Raw genomic sequence first — 16,531 nt, forward strand, 5'->3', positions numbered from 1 at the left:
ATCTGGTTTGTGCAGCTCGTCTGGAGAGTGCAGCTCGAGTGCGTGTACGTCGACTTGAGGCTGCTGAAGTGTTGTTTCCAGAAGCGCTGTTTCTCTCCAATCATATAAAAAGAAAAGTGTCACCTCACATGTTGCGCACATGACGTGGTGTTGGATACACGGTGCCCGCCTGACAATTTGGCAATCGAGTTCATCTCTGATTTTTATTTTTTTGCTAAAAAAATCAAGCGACATGTGGGCTCCCGCCCTGCGACTGAAGAGAGGGGACAGTGAACAGCTGCAAACCTCATGTCACACTACACCAATTTCCTTGCGGATGCCGTTCACAGGCTGTCGCAGACCAGTGAGATACTCGCCTTACCGTTCATTTGTGAGACTTGGGGTCTTCGTAGTGACCTAAGGTGGTGACTGGATTTCCAAAATGTGATGGACCCACCCTCCTCATCAAATGTAGTGAAACATCTTAAATGGACAGCATTTCTAAATCAGTTTTCTGTCCAGTGCAGATGCTGAAATCACTTTGCAGTAACACATCTCATTCATGCACACACCAGTGCCAGTGTACCACAGTATGAGGCGCTCACCTGCACACTGGAAGCAATTTGGGGCATGAAGGACCAAGGATCCACTGATGTCAAGGTCACTGCTTTAACTTCTAGATAGTCACCTCTCCAGATCTTCTGCAATTCACATTATTATCCTCCAGCTTTATGTGTACAGAATTATTTTCTAATTCTTTGTTTTGGCTGTTCTCCCTCCTTTGACAGATCAGTGATCCACCCAGTATAGCCTGACCGATATTTCGGCCGGCCGATATTGGCCGATATAAGCCCTTTTCAAAGTACTCACTATCGGCTGAAATTTTGCTGATAGAACGCCGATAATTTCTCATAAACAGAACAATTACTGAAATAATGTTTGTGTCGGCAATGTAAAATGTCCTTCCACCGTTTGTCCGGTAGATGGAGCTCTGACTCCATTCAACTGAGAGCTGCTTACACCCCTACTTAAATGTGTTCATCACTGGCCCCCGTAGTTCGCTGTCACACTGCACTGGTTGGCTGACAAAAGCATACAAGTAAGTTTATGGGTGATTCTTAAACTATGGGCACTTATTATGTTGTTTGATCATATTGTATGAAAAACAGAAAAAAGGGGAAATTTCACACTTTTATAGTTATCTTTACAATGAAAGTGTGTTAAGAAATTTGTTCTAGTAGTCTGTGATGACTTTTTCACCTTTTTTCAGCATCATTATATGCAAATATTGCCATTTTGTGCTTGTCCCACACCCAGACTTTTGATCTTCAATGATAAAAATGAATGGTACATCATCTACATCTGGAGAGAAGAAGGATATAACTCAAAGGATTGCTGATCATGGAAAAGTAGAACTGAGAACATTTAAATACACAGACCACAATGTACTGGACTTGGAGCACGATATAGACCCGGACAATAATTTCTTCTCAAATATCAATGACAGTTGTTGCTATTATACAGATGAACAGTTTAATCGGATCATTAAAACGGATAACAAATGATCAATAATCCATTTCAACAGCAGACGTCTATATGCAAACTTTAACAACATTAAAGAATATTTAAGTCAATTTAAAAAAAATTTAACATAATTGCTATATCAGAAACATGAATCAATGAAGATAAAGGAATGGATTTTGAACCGGATGGATATGAATTTAACTGTGTAAACAGAAAGAATAAGAGTGGAGGAGGAGTGGCTGTGTACGTGGATAAGAACATGGATTATAAAATAGTAGACAATATGACAACTGTGATCGATAACTTATTAGAATGTATAACTATTGAAATATGTGAAGAAAAAAGCAAAAATGTATTAGTCAGCTGTGTATATATAGAGCACCAGGATCTAGTATTGAAACATTCACTGACTGTATGGGAAAAATGTTCTCAAAAACTAATAAAAAAACTGTGTTCATTTGTGGTGACTTAAATATTGATCTGCTCAATCCAAATAAGCATAAAATAACAGATGAATTTATCAATATAATGTACAGTATGAGTTTATATCCAAAAATCACCAGGCCAAGCAGAATTACATCCCATAGTGCCACCTTAATTGATAATATATTCAGCAATGATATTGAGAATAACACTGTGAGTGGATTATTAATCAATGACATTAGTGGTCATCTACCAGTTTTCATCGTTTATAATAGAAACCATCGGCGGAATCAGCCAGAGGAGAAAATAAAATACAGGCGAGTGCGGACAGAGGAAAACATGAACACACTAAAGAAGGATTTACAGGAGCAAAACTGGGAAAAGGTATACAGTGAAAGTGATGTTGATAGTGCATATGAAACTTTTTTACAAATATTTACATCATTATATGATAAAAATTGTCCAATTAAACAAGACTACAGAAAACAGAAAATCCAAGCTCGACCATGGATGAGGAAAGGGTTACGAAATGCATGTAATAAGAAAAATACACTGTATAGAGAATTCATAAAACTAAAGACTAAAGAGGCAGAAAATAGATATAAGAAATACAAAAATAGATTAATATTATACGGGTATGTAGGAAGGAATATTATAGTAACATTATATAATAACAAAAACAATATTAAAGGAATATGGGATATATTCAATAGCATTATCAAAAATTTTAATAAAAAACAGAGTTACTCTCACATTGATAATAATGTCAAGAAGGAAAATAAGGATGAGGTAGTCAATGGTTTTAATAATTTTTTTGTAAATATTGGACCAAGCTTGGCAGGAAAAAATTCCTGATTCCCAACCTGAGGATTGGGATAATAATCTCATAGAAAGAAATCTCTGTTCAATGTTCCTCACAGCAGTGGATGGAAAAGAAATTATAGACATTGTGAATAATTGTAAATATAAAACATCTACCGATTTAAATGAAATTGATGTGGTGGTAAAACAGGTCATTGAATGGATTGCAGAACCATTAACATACATCTGTAACTTATTTCAAACCGGTAAATTTCCCAATCAAATGAAAATAGCTAAGGTTGTGCCGCTGTATAAGACTGGGGATAGACACCACTTCACAAATTATAGACCTGTTTCTTTGCTTCCACAATTTTCCAAATTATTAGAAAAGTTATTCAATAATAGATTAGACAAATTCATAAATAAATATAAATTACTTACTGATAGTCAATATGGATTCAGAGCACATAGTTCAACATCACTTGCATTAGTAGAATCAGTTGAGGAGATTACAAACGCCATAGACCACAAATTACATTCAGTTGGAATATTTATAGACCTAAAAAAGGCTTTTGATACAATCATGACATATTAATCAATAAACTTGAACAGTATGGGATTAGGGGGTTGGTGTTGCACTGGGTGAGAAGCTACCTAAGTAACAGAAAACAGTTTGTGAAGTTGGGGGAATATACATCATCATGCTTGGACAATGCTTGTGGCGTCCCACAGGGGTCAGTATTGGGTCCAAAACTGTTTCTAATTTATATAAGTGATATTGTCAATAGTAAGTCCCTTCGGCTGCTCCCTTGTTTGCACTTGGGGTCGCCACAGCAAATCCAAGGTGGATCTGCATGTTGAATAGACACAAGTTTTACGCCGGATGCCCTTCCTGACACAACTCCACATTACATGGAGAAATGTGGCAGGGGTGGGATTTGAACCCGGAACCTTCTGAACTGAAACCAAGCACATTAACCACCTGGCCACCACCCCTGCTATAAGTGATATTGTCAATGTTTCCAAAATATTAAAATTAGTATTATTTGCAGATGACACAAGCATTTTTTGTTCAGGGGGGGATTTGCAGGAGTTACTGAGGAGGATCAGTATAGAAATGGGAAAATTGAAAATATGGTTTGACAGAAACAAATTATCATTAAACTTAAGTAAAACAAAATACATGTTATTTGGCTATTGTAATACAGACATACAGGTTCAGTTACAAGTCGAGGGCATAGATATTGAAAGGGTACATGAAAATAAGTTTCTGGGGGTGATAATAGATGATAAGATAAACTGGAAGACTCATATAAAACATATACAAAGTAAACTGTCAAGAAGTATTTCAGTTCTAAACAAAGCAAAACATATTCTGGACCACAACTCACTCCGCATTCTTTACTGCTCACTGGTTTTACCATATTTACAGTACTGTGCAGAGGTATGGGGTAATACTTATAAAGGTACAACACAATCACTATCAGTAATGCAGAAAAGAGCTATAAGAATCATTCATAATACTGGCTATAGAGATCATACAAATCCACTATTTTTACAATCCAAAATCTTAAAATTCACAGACTTGGTTCATTTTCAAACAGTACAAATCGTGTATAAAGCAATAAACAATTTACTTCCAGCAAATATTAAAAATATGTTTTTTTTAACAGATCAGGGTATTGCAGTCTGAGGGGGAAATTTAATTTAAAGCATCAGTGGGCACGAACAACATTAAAAGGTTTCTGTATTTCTGTCTGTGGGGTGAGGATGTGGAACAGATTGGGAGTGGGGCTCAAGCAATGTCCAAGCATGAACCAGTTCAAATAGCGGTACAAAAATATGTTTTTTTTCTAGGTATAGGGAGGAGGAAGGGTAATGAGGGTTAGGGTGTTTTTGTTTTTTGCTTCGGCTTGTAAATATATAGTATTTTGTATGTAAGTAGGTATGTGTAGGTGTATATTTATGTTTGTGTATGTATATATATACGAGGTCTGTGATAAAAGTAACGGACCTTATTATTTTTTTCAAAAACCATATGGATTTGAATCACGTGTGATTACATCAGACATGCTTGAACCCTCGTGGGCATGCGAGAGTTTTTTCACGCCTGTCGGTTACGTCATTCGCCTGTGGGCAGTCTTTGAGTGAGGAGTCGCCCACCCTCTCATCGTTTTTTCATTGTTTAGGAATGCCTCAGAGACTGCTGCTTTGTTTGATCAAAATTTTTTCAAAACTGTAAGGCACAACTGAGTGGACACCATTCGATAAATTCAGCTGGTTTTTGGTAAAAAATTTTAACGGCTGATGAGAGATTTTGGTCTGGTAGTGTCGCTTTAAGGACGGCCCACGGTGCCTGATGGCGATCTGCGCTTCGAGGCGGCAGCGTCTCGCCGTTTCAAGTTGAAAACTTCCACATTTCAGGCTCTGTTGACCCAGGAAGTCATCGGAGAACAGAGAACTTGCAGAAGTCGTCGGCATGAGGAGTTTATTCGGACATTCCATTGTTAAAGGAGATTTTGTAATGAAAGAACGTGCGGGCAGAGTCGCATGTCGGGCCGGACCCGACCGCGGGGGGTCGCGACAGGAAAAACACCTCCGTTGGAAACCTTAACGGGCAAGTTGGAACATGCCCAAGCTGTTAAACAATTTCTCAGTTACTCACTTGTTGAAAGCCATCAAAAGCCGCCTGAATTTTACAAATGGTTTTCAACACGGAGGTGTTTTTCCTGTCGCGGCGCACACAGATCAGAATCTGTGAATTTGCGCGCACGTCTTTCATTAAAAAATGTCCTTAAACAGTGGAATGTCCGCATAAAGTCCTCATGCCGGCCTCTTCTGTATCTTCTGTGTTCTCCCACGATGTCCAGGGTGAATTAAGCCTGTAATGTTTTCAGGTCGAAACAGGCCGACGACGGCGCCTGGAAACGCTGCGCGACGTCCCGCTCCGTGGGAAGTCCTTACAGCGACAGAAACACCCCATAATCTCTCATCAGCCGTTAAACTTTTCACCGAAAACCAGCTTAATTTCTCCAATAGTGTCCACTCGGATATTCCTCACAGGTCCAGAAAAAATGTTGATAAAGCAATGCGCGCCGTCCGCAGCAGCTATTCAGACAAAGAGATTCCGACGGGCGGGGTGGAGCACTCCTCACTCAAGGCCTGCCCACAGGTGAATGACATCACTGACGCGTGAAAAAACTCACGCATGAGCACGAGGGTTCAAGCATGTCTGACGTAAAAACATATGAATCAAAACCATTTATTTTTTGAAAAAATAAAAAGGACCGCTTTTTTCATCACAGACCTCGTGTGTGTGTGTGTGTGTGTGTATAATATATATATATATATATATATATATATATATATATATATATATATATATATATATATATATATATATATATATATATATATATATATATATATATATATATATATATCGGTTTAGGTGTGTAGGAATCTATGTGTATATGTGGCAAAGGGTATTACTGGTTGTGGGGAAGAAGGGGTAGGGATAAATAAGCTGATGCTTCACCCTACCCCTTTTCGGACATGTTGGGTACACAGTAGGAACTTTTTTTGTTGTTGTTTTCACTGATCTATCTTGTGTTTGTTGTTGTATCAAATGTTCAAAATAAACAGTTTTCATTCATTCATTCATTCGTTCATTTTCTTTCATTCATTCATGGTAAAGAAACGTTTTTTTCTAATGTTTTAAAATATCTCTGAATAAAATATCAGTAAAATAATCAAAACATAATTGGGGTATTCAGTGTCATACAACTGTTGTGATTTTTTTTTAACAAAATGTAGTTGTCCCACACTATTGCCGTAACAGTTTGTATGAAAGATTGTTTGGATAGTTTCTATGGAGATAAACAGTGACATCAGAGCACATGTATGTAGCGCCAAATCACAACAAACAGTTTCCCCAAGGCGCTTTATATTGTAAGGCAATGGTGTGGTGGAAATTACATTTACAAGGCCAATAGTGCCCGTAGTTAAAGAATCACCCTTATAAGGATCTATATCCCTATCCTGAACCTATATCTAAGTTGCAGCAACAAGAGGTACAAGATCAGATGTATTTCACAACTCTTTTTTAAGGATATATATTTGCTAATTTCACAAAGGTTTAATTCTTGATTGCATTTTTTGAACTTGAAAATTCTTCTCTGTTATAAAGTTAATCAATATGAGGACAAAGCTTCAGCTTTTAGCTCATACCTTTTTGTTAAGGGTCCAAAAAAGAACATTTTATTCATTAAAAAAAAAAAATAATAATATCATCAGCTGATTTATCGGCTATCGGCAAATCAGCCGATTTATCGATTATCGGCATTTTTTTCATCCAAATATCCTTATCGGCATCGGCCTCAAAAAATCCATATCGGTCGGGCTCTACCACCCAGTGTGTTTTCAGGACAAAACAATCCATGAAGATGGCAACTTATCATGCGGCATCTTTTCCTGGTCAGATAATTGTCTTGTCACATCATCATCATCATCATGTCACCATAGTAACCACCCCGCCTCCTCCTTCTGCACTCACACAGGTTCTTAGGCAGGCTTTTCATTCTATCCTTAGTCTCACCCCCTCCTCCTATCTTCTCCTCCCTCCCTCCTTCGTGTGTCCGCTTACTTGTTGCTGTTTCACGGTCAGAGCTGTGGATCTCGGGGCTCTGCTGCATATTTCAGAACACGACAGACACCAAAACGCAGACTTTTGATGTCTGGTTTGCACACGGACACTGAGCGGAGCGAATTATTCCCCATAAGCCTTCTCACAGCTCTCGGGGCCATGATTCCTGACTACGTGAGTAGACTGTCTTGTAGATAGATGAAAAGTGGCGTTCAACTTGGAAAAATAATATTAAATGTACAAATAGTTCCTCGGGTGAAAAAAAAAAGTGTGTAACTCGTTGTGGTTGTATCTTAAATTTAAAGTCACAAAATGTTGAATTTAAGAGGATGATTGGATTGAGTCATTGTCTAGGTGACTGACTGTGCTCATGTGAGCTGTAACCTTATATGATGTTGGATTTAGTTTCCTATTTGAGCCTTGCAGAGGAAATACCTTAAAGCTCAGCCACAGGTCAGGAAAGAACAAATGGTCGAGGCCAACTTTCAGCACAAGAGCAGACGATATTTCCTTTGTCACTGTTTTTGGTTGGTTTTATGTTTGCTCTTCATAGATGTTTAATTGCAAAGCAACACCCACTCAAATCTGAACTTTCAAGCCCAGTGGCATTGTTTTTGACTGTGCTGGTTCCAAAAAAGTACCACTATAGGGCTGAAATACTAAGCTTTGAGGCTGAGTCCATTACACTTTTCACATTTCTACCTATAAACAAGAAAAATAATCCATGGGAGATTATCTCTGTCAGCTTCAAAGCTGTTAAAAATGGGCTTCAGAACATATTTGTGACTTTTGGCGAATAAAAAACTAATGTTGACTGTTGCAAGCGCAGAGCAAATTAAAATTTGACAGTGATGAGGACATAAAGTAGACGTCTTTTCCGGAGTTATCATTTTGTTTGGGATTGTTTTACAAAATCTCCAAAAACTCATAATGAGTTTTTTTAAACTCAGAGCTAATATATTGATTTACTCCAATTTGGAAAAAACTCATATACGAGGTCTATTAGAAAAGTATCCGACCTTATTATTTTTTCAAAAACCATATGGATTTGAATCACGTGTGATTACATCAGACATGCTTGAACCCTCGTGGGCATGCGAGAGTTTTTTCACGCCTGTCGGTTACGTCATTCGCCTGTGGGCAGTCTTTGAGTGAGGAGTCGTCCACCCGCTCGTCGATTTTTTTCATTGTTTAGGAATGGCTCAGAGACTGTTGCTTTGTTTGATAAAAATTTTTTCAAAACTGTAAGGCACAACTGAGTGGACACCATTCAATAAATTCAGCTGGTTTTCGGTAAAAATTTTAACGGCTGATGAGAGATTTTGGTCTGGTAGTGTCGCTTTAAGGACGGTCCACGGCGCCTGACGGCGATCTGCGCTTCGAGGCGGCAGCGTCTCGCCGTTTCAAGTTGAAAACTTCCACATTTCAGGCTCTGTTGACGCAGTAAGTCGTCAGAGAACAGAGAACTTTCAGAAGAAGTCGGCATGAGGAGTTTATTCGGACATTCCATTGTTAACGGTCATTTTGTAATGAAAGAACGTGCGGGCAGAGTCGCATGTCGGGCTGGACCCGACCGCGGGGGGTCGCAGCAGGAAAAACACCTCCGTTGGAAATCTTAACGGGCAAGTTGGAACATGCCCAAGCTGTTAAACAATTTCTCAGTTACTCACTTGTTGAAAGCCATTAAAAGCCGCCTGAATTCTACAAATGGTTTTCAACACGGAGGTGTTTTTCCTGTCGCGGCGCACACAGATTTGCCGAGTCGTCACGGAAACAACTCGGCGAATTTGCGCGTACGTCTTTCATTAAAAAAATGTCCTTAAACAGTGGAATGTCCGCATTAATTCCTCATGCCGGCCTCTTCTGAATCTTCTCTGTTCTCTCACGATGTCCTGGGTGAATTAAGCCTTAAATTAGGATGTTTTCAGCTCGAAACAGGCCGACGACAGCGCCTGGAAGCGCTGCAGGACGTCCCGCTCCGTGGGAAGTCCTTACACCGACAGAAACACCCCATAATCTCTCATCAGCCGTTAAACTTTTCACAGAAAACCAGCTTAATTTCTCGAATAGTGTCCACTCGGATATTCCTCACAGGTCCAGAAAATTTTTGATAAAGCAACGCGCGCCGTCTCGAGCAGCGTGTGAAACAAAGGAATTCAGCCGAGAGGGCGGGACCACATCTCACTCAAGGCCTGCCCACAGGGAAATGATGTCACCAACACGCATGAAAAAACACGCATGCGCACGAGGGTTCAAGCATGATTGGTGTAATCGCATGTCATTCAAATCCATATAGTTAAAAAAAAATAAAATAAAAGGGTCGGTTTATTATCTAAGAGACCTCGTACATGAGTTTTTTGAGTTAGATGAAGAAGGCAGAAAGGCCTTTTTTTGCTTCTACTATGCCGTAACTCCATGGCCACGCAATCTCTTCTATGCAGTCGTGACCTTTTGCAGTTCTTTGTCAGAGTCGGTGTGTGTAGCAATGCAATTGACCACCAGATCAGTAGGGGGAAGATGTTTTTCATGAAGACTGGCCTACTATGCCATAAAGTCAATGATTTTGAAACTGGAAATGTGAGATTCCGGAAATGATGTAGTGAGTGGACCAATCAGTCTGTGTGGTCTTTGTCAACATGACATATGTAGTTACAATTTTTGGGAGGTGCACGTCAGGGTACAGCGATCGGATTAGGGGGGTTCACAATGATACAGAGGGTTCTGCATGGCTACAGAGGTGCGGACACGGAGTTACATAAATTGGGTTTTTCATGTTCCTTGTGCAAGTTCATTGGGAGTTTATGGAGATTATAAAACTATACATTCTTGGAAAGTGGATGCAATAGCCAGTTAGAAAATGGATGAGTCCATTTTCACACCATGGTGGCCATCTTGGATTTGTAAAAATGTTGGCTTAAAATTGGAATAAATCAATATATTAGCTCCGAGATGGCCTTGGATCTTGATTCTAGTTGCTAAATACACATTTTTGGGGCCAAGGAATCCAATGGTGTGAATCAAAAATGCACATGTGGGCAAAGTCACATTTGTGCGTGGTCATCTTGGATTTATGGGTGATTCTTTAACTACGGGCACTATTAGCCTTGTAAATGTAATTTCCACCACACCATTGCCTTACAATATAAAGCGCCTTGGGGCAACTGTTTGTTGTGATTTGGCACTATATACATGTGCTCTGATGTCACTGTTTATCTCCATAGAAACTATCCAAACAATCTTTCATACAAACTGTTTAAAGGGACATTACAGTGTTGTGGTGGAAATTACGGCAATAGTGTGGGACAACTACATTTTGTTTAAAAAAATCACAACAGTTGTATGACATTGAATACCCCAATTATGTTTTGATTATTTTACTGCTATTTTATTCAGAGATATTTTAAAACATTAGAAAAAACGTTTCTTTACCATTCATTTTTATCATTGAAGATCAAAAGTCTGGGTGTGGGACAAGCACAAAACGGCAATATTTGCATATAATGATGCTGAAAAAAGGTGAAAAAGTCATCATAGACTACTAGAACAAATTTCTTAACACACTTTCATTGTAAAGATAACTATAAAAGTGTGAAATTTCCCCTTTTTTCTGTTTTTCATACAATATGATCAAAGGACATAAGTGCCCGTAGTCTAAGAATCACCCTTATATATGTTAGTTTGCCCACATAATACATTTTTGTCATTCGCACCATTGGATTCCTTGGCCCCAAAAATGTGTATTTAGCAATCTGGATCAAGATTTCACTTTCTATAGGCTTTGAAGGATTACATCAAAACTACTCCATGGATTCTCACCAAATTTGCACCACAGATAGATATTAGGGCATGGAAGACTCCACTGACTTTTGGAGGTGATCCAGATCTGGATTGGCAGATGTCAGAATTCTCTGATTGCTCTTGTTTAATATAGGAAACAAGTAAAGGAAAGTATTATTGGCAATTTCCTTTGCCCATTCCATCATGGACAGTAGGTGGCACTCAGGGCCGGCCCAAGCCTTTATGGGGCCTTAAGCAGAATTTAATTTGGGGGGCCCCCCTACCATCACCTCAGCACCAGATGCCTCATTATTCCATAACACTGTTATGTGTGTAACGTACCCACAATCATTAGCATTATTTGTAATTATCTTACATCATACAGGTGTCATTGTTTATAACCTTAAAGGGGTAATGAACATAGAAATCCACAACATAACAGCAATGTGTGTCCATAGCAATGCACAAACGTTGCACTGGGGGCTATTGTTTTAACTTTGGCCTGCAAACCATTGAGAGCTGAGCTACTTTTCCCCACCTTTTGCACCAAATTAATCTGAGGAGTTGATCTGCCCTGCTGTTTAACTCTAAGTTTTTCTTCGTAAGGAAGACTATCAAATGGCTTCGCCAAAATCTGGTCCACAACATCCAAATTGTCTGCCATTATGTGCAGCTTGCTAGCTTTGACTGGCGGGAGGCTAGTGTTAAGTGTATCCGCCTGTGAGTGCTTTGTGACGGTGGAGGAGCTCAGCAGCACCCGCTGCTCGATAGGGACAGAAACTGCGATAGAAGTAGTGATGTTAAGCTTGAGTCAGTCTGCTCGACACAGCATCGAGCTTTTTGAACCATAAGTGTCAGTGAGCAGCGTTTTGAGCACGCCCCCATCACGTGACCACTGCGAGCGAGGCCTCGTTACGTTACACCACATGTCGAGCTTCACATATTCTGGGCGTGTCAATATGACCCGCCAAGTATTTAAATGAGATCTGAATTGCAGCTCAAACCGTGGGTTTTTGAGAGGAGGAGATTGCTAGCTACACTGTAACAATAACCGTCTCCTATCCCCTCTATTCTGATTTTCAAATTCCAGCAACATAAGCACCAGTTGCAGAAGCACATGTCTCTCACTTTTCCCATCATGTTTTATCCAAATATAGTTTGAGGAATGATAACACAAATCTACATATAGTCTACAATAAAGGGTTTCATAACCATTATGTGTGCATCTGTAGGGACTATTTATTACATTAAGAAGACACAATAATGACATTTTCTTTTATTATTATTTTTCAATAAACCACATCAGTCATGAATTAATGCAAACATTTGTCAGGGCACTCGCTCAAGGTCATTCTCAAAGCAATCCAGCAGGTGTCACCCTTCAAACTGTATCAAACTCGTCGAAGCAGTGTGTCGATTTTCAGCCAGTTGTGTTGCAGTGGCTCATTGGTTCATGAGGCTTCGAAATTGCCATCACTAGATAGAAGTCTGAAAGAGTGATAAAAGTCAGTCTCCAAACACAAGCAGCCACAAAAAAAAAACACCAGAAATAGAAGTTCGATTTGTCGCTAGTCGTTTTTAACAAAGAAAATGCCGCTAAGAGGATTAGGAAAGTCTCCGGTTCAACTCGGAACAGAATGAAAATGCTCCCACGGATGTTTACACCAAAAGATCGCTGATTCGCTCATTTCGCTGTCAATCAAAAAGGGATTCAGCCTCAGACAGATCATCCAATCATCATGCAGAAGCTGAGCGCCGGGCCAGCCGAGGCCAGCCCACTGCCCCATAGATCCCCGGGACACTCTGAGCGTCCGATGGGCGGGACAAAGCCCAGCATTTATCCAATGACTCGTCTCGTTTCGCTGCATGCTTTGTGTCGCTATTGAAGTCTGTGATCAGCGTCCACACTGTTTAAAGCACTGTGAAGCTGCTGGTTTGAGTGAGAGGGAAGCCGCGTCATTACCAGTGATAAGAAGCTGATTCTAAACAAAAGCTGAGCGCGTTGTAGCGCATATTTAGTCAGTGACATGTACACACAACAGTATATATTTGATCACTTATTTTTTTTGACATTTTAGGGGAAGCTGAGCTTCCCTTGCAGTCTTAGAGCAATCGCCTCTGACTTTAAGACACCTAAAGCGCTTTAGACTAAACGAACGGAGCATTTCGCAAATAATGACAACAAAAATTGTAATATTGGACATGCAAACCTACCTTTGTCTTGCTGTTTTTTCTCGTTTTCCAACTTCTTCTTTTGTCTTTTCTCCGCTCCAGAGGGATCATTTCTTTTCTGAGACATTACTTACACTCACTTCATTCCTCACGATTAGTCATCGACCACCAGAACCAAGCGGTGCATCTAAATTTGCCCAACGGTGGCAGCAGCCAACAGGAGGCATCAATTAACCTAGTATTGGTATTTTGTCAAAATTAATTCATTTTTTTCGGGTGTAATACAATTTCGTTTAAATTATTCAATATTATTTTTAATTTCATGTGTGTGTGTGTGTGTGTATATATATATATATATACTTTTTTATCACAACGTCTCGGTGCTCTCGGGGCCCCCTGGTGGCGTGGAGGCCGTGGAGATGGCGTATGCCTTGGGCCGGCTCTGGTGGCACTATTGAATCATTGCACTGTTAACCCAAGCAAGTTAGCAGAACTCAAAAATACTGAGGTAATCAGTTTCCACAATATTTTTAAGTTCATAAATTTAAAATCACTTGTTCCCAGAACTTAAAAGTTTTGATTACATGCTACTTGTACCTCATGCTTACAATTAAATTAAAGTATTCATTAAATAAACGTAAGCCCCCTCATCTGCTCCCTTACTTTTCACTCAGGTTCACCACAGCAGATCTGATGTGGATCTGCATGTTGAGCTGACACAAGTTTTATGCCAGATGCCTTTCCTGACACGACTCCACATTACATAGAGAAATGTGGCAGGGGTGGGGTTTGAACCAGGAACCTTCTGCACCAAAAAATTTTATCCAGAACTGGACTGAGGATTTGTCAATTTCTGGAAAAGTGTATAGACACAGGTCAAACATTTTACTTTTGTTCTAAATATAATTCCTGAGTGTAAGCTATGCTGCCTTATTAAATGTAGCAGTCTGTGGGGAATTCCTGTGTCATTGTACCTGAAACTGTGTTTTGTTCATTTTTATTTGGGGAAAAAAGCAAGTCATATATGGGCCTGAGGCCAATTGGTACCTGTGCTTATCCCTGGATTCCATAGCGTGACGCAGATGAGAGTCTCACTACACACCGGGAGCAATAGGGGATTAAAGACCTTGCCCAAGGGCCCTTAGTGATTTTCCAGTCAGGCTGGGATTTGAACCAAGGATCTTCTGGTCTCAAGCCCAATGCCTAAAGTCCATCTTAAGAACAAGCCCACAGAGTCCAAGTCCTAGAGTTGGATGGGATGTTCCAGGGTCTTTGGCGGGGTAATAGGCTATTCTTGACCCGCAGTGGCACTTCTGGCCATTGTGGTGATTCTGTGATGCTCCAGTTTAATGCTGACATATTATACCTTAAGTGTAGTTTTTTCTGGCCATCTGATTCCGTTTTCTTTTTCTGTCTGTCTGAGATGCGGCTGGATCCACATGCTGGATTGGATGATTTCTGTGGCAGACACAGGACAGACTGCTGTAGGAACAGATCCAACGAGTGGCTCGATGACCCCCCCCCCCCAACCCCCCGATGGTGGACTGGACACCTGCATGGACTCTCGTCAATTGTTGTTGTGTTGTGTTCTGTATTGTAAACCTTTTTGGTAGAATGGCCTAAGCAGTGGGTCACCCCTTTGAGTCTGGTCTGCTTGAGGCTTCTTCCTCAATATCATCAGAGGGAGTTTTTCCTTATACTGTCGCCAAGGTGTTTGCTGTAGGGGTTGGTAAGGTTATAAGGAATTAAAGTATTTCCACACATTGTTTTCCAAAATGAGGGTGCTTTATGTGGATAATACTTTTTGTCAGCCTGTGATGATGAATCCAACTGAAACAACAGTAACAAGCTAATAGGCTTTATATTTACTCCATATGTGAATGATTTTAATATTTGAAACATTTGATCTGTTTGAATGGTTACATGACAACTGTAGCTTTAGCTGCTGACCAAATCAATGGGCAGCAGTGGATCCCTTTCAAAATGTTCAATTATTTTGGTACCCCAGGAGAAGGGTGCCGGAAAAGTGATACAGTACTGGTTTTTAGTACCCATCCCAATATCTGCATGTGAAAAGGCACAAAATAGCCTTCCGTACCACGCCATACTGACCCGAACCGCTTGGTAGAAACTGTGCTGTAGAGATGATTAGATTTTTGGGGTAGTTTGTTGAAAGGTAAAGGTCAAAGAAAATATGATCTGAAAAAACTTTTTTGTATATCTCAACAACCAAGAAGCCTAAATGAAGGATTTAAAGCATAAAGCAAAATATTTGTGATTGGTATGAATGACATCATATCAAGGTCATATATATATATATATATATATATATATATAGTGGTGGGCACAGTTCCAATAACAGATAATTATCGAAGATAATGTTTTCATTATCGGATTATCTTTTTAGATAACTTTAAAAACCATCATCTGACTAATTATCTTCCGATAAATTTTTGTCCGATAACTTTTAGACCGATAACGTAGTAAACAAAGCTGAACAGTGGCAAACATTTTTAAAATTTAAAATCAGTTCAGCACCTACCTGTTAAAAGTTTCATAACAGATGTGTAGTTCTACCCTCTGCAAACAGAAGAGAGCTGCTTCCAGGAGAAACTGCTTTATCTGCAGGCAAAAGAGAACTGGTGATGAAAAAAGAAGAAAAATCATTTCCTTTAACACCATAGTGATATGCGGGCAATATCACCCAAGTCATCCAGAGGCATACATTTTTAACTTATGGTTCAAATTTTAACCAAACTAATTTCAGACAAGTTATTTAAAATTACTGTCATGTCTGAAGTTTTATAAAGTGAAAATATCAGATATACGTTTTAGTTTTAAAGTAATGTGCTAATTTTTAAGGTTTTAGTGAGCACATGCCCAGCATTGCATTATGGGTAGGATAGGGTAATCTCAGTACGTTCACGACAGGACAAATGCATTTCAGACACTCTGTTCAGGCTCCACGGACAACAGCATTAAACTCTAGTGCCTAAAACTCTGGTGAATATATTGTCTGGGTTTATAGACGTTATTGTATTTGCATTTGTTAAATTCCACGCATCTTAAATGTAGCAAACACGGATTATCTGGAATTTTGTTTTGTTTTAGTGCGAGTGGTTGGATGCTTGTAGCTCTTCAGCAGCAGGATACCCTCACGACGGCTGACCAGAATAATATCAAACAGGTTTGATTTTCATCTGACCATAC

The 16,531-nt window shown here is 39.5% G+C and overlaps 1 protein-coding gene across 1 annotated transcript in view; it reads left to right on the forward strand.

Moving 5' to 3' along the window:
- The first annotated feature begins 7,373 nt into the window (after nt 1-7,373).
- rp1l1a (rp1 like 1a) overlaps nt 7,374-16,531 on the forward strand; it is a 38,795-nt gene continuing 29,637 nt past the window's right edge. Inside the window, exon 1 of the mRNA XM_034177437.1 lies at nt 7,374-7,546. The gene's annotated coding sequence lies outside the window, so the exon portion shown is untranslated. The remainder of the gene's footprint in view (nt 7,547-16,531) is intronic.

The sequence above is a fragment of the Thalassophryne amazonica genome, chromosome 1 (genome assembly GCF_902500255.1).
Source record: "Thalassophryne amazonica chromosome 1, fThaAma1.1, whole genome shotgun sequence".
Taxonomy (NCBI): Eukaryota; Metazoa; Chordata; class Actinopteri; order Batrachoidiformes; family Batrachoididae; genus Thalassophryne; species Thalassophryne amazonica.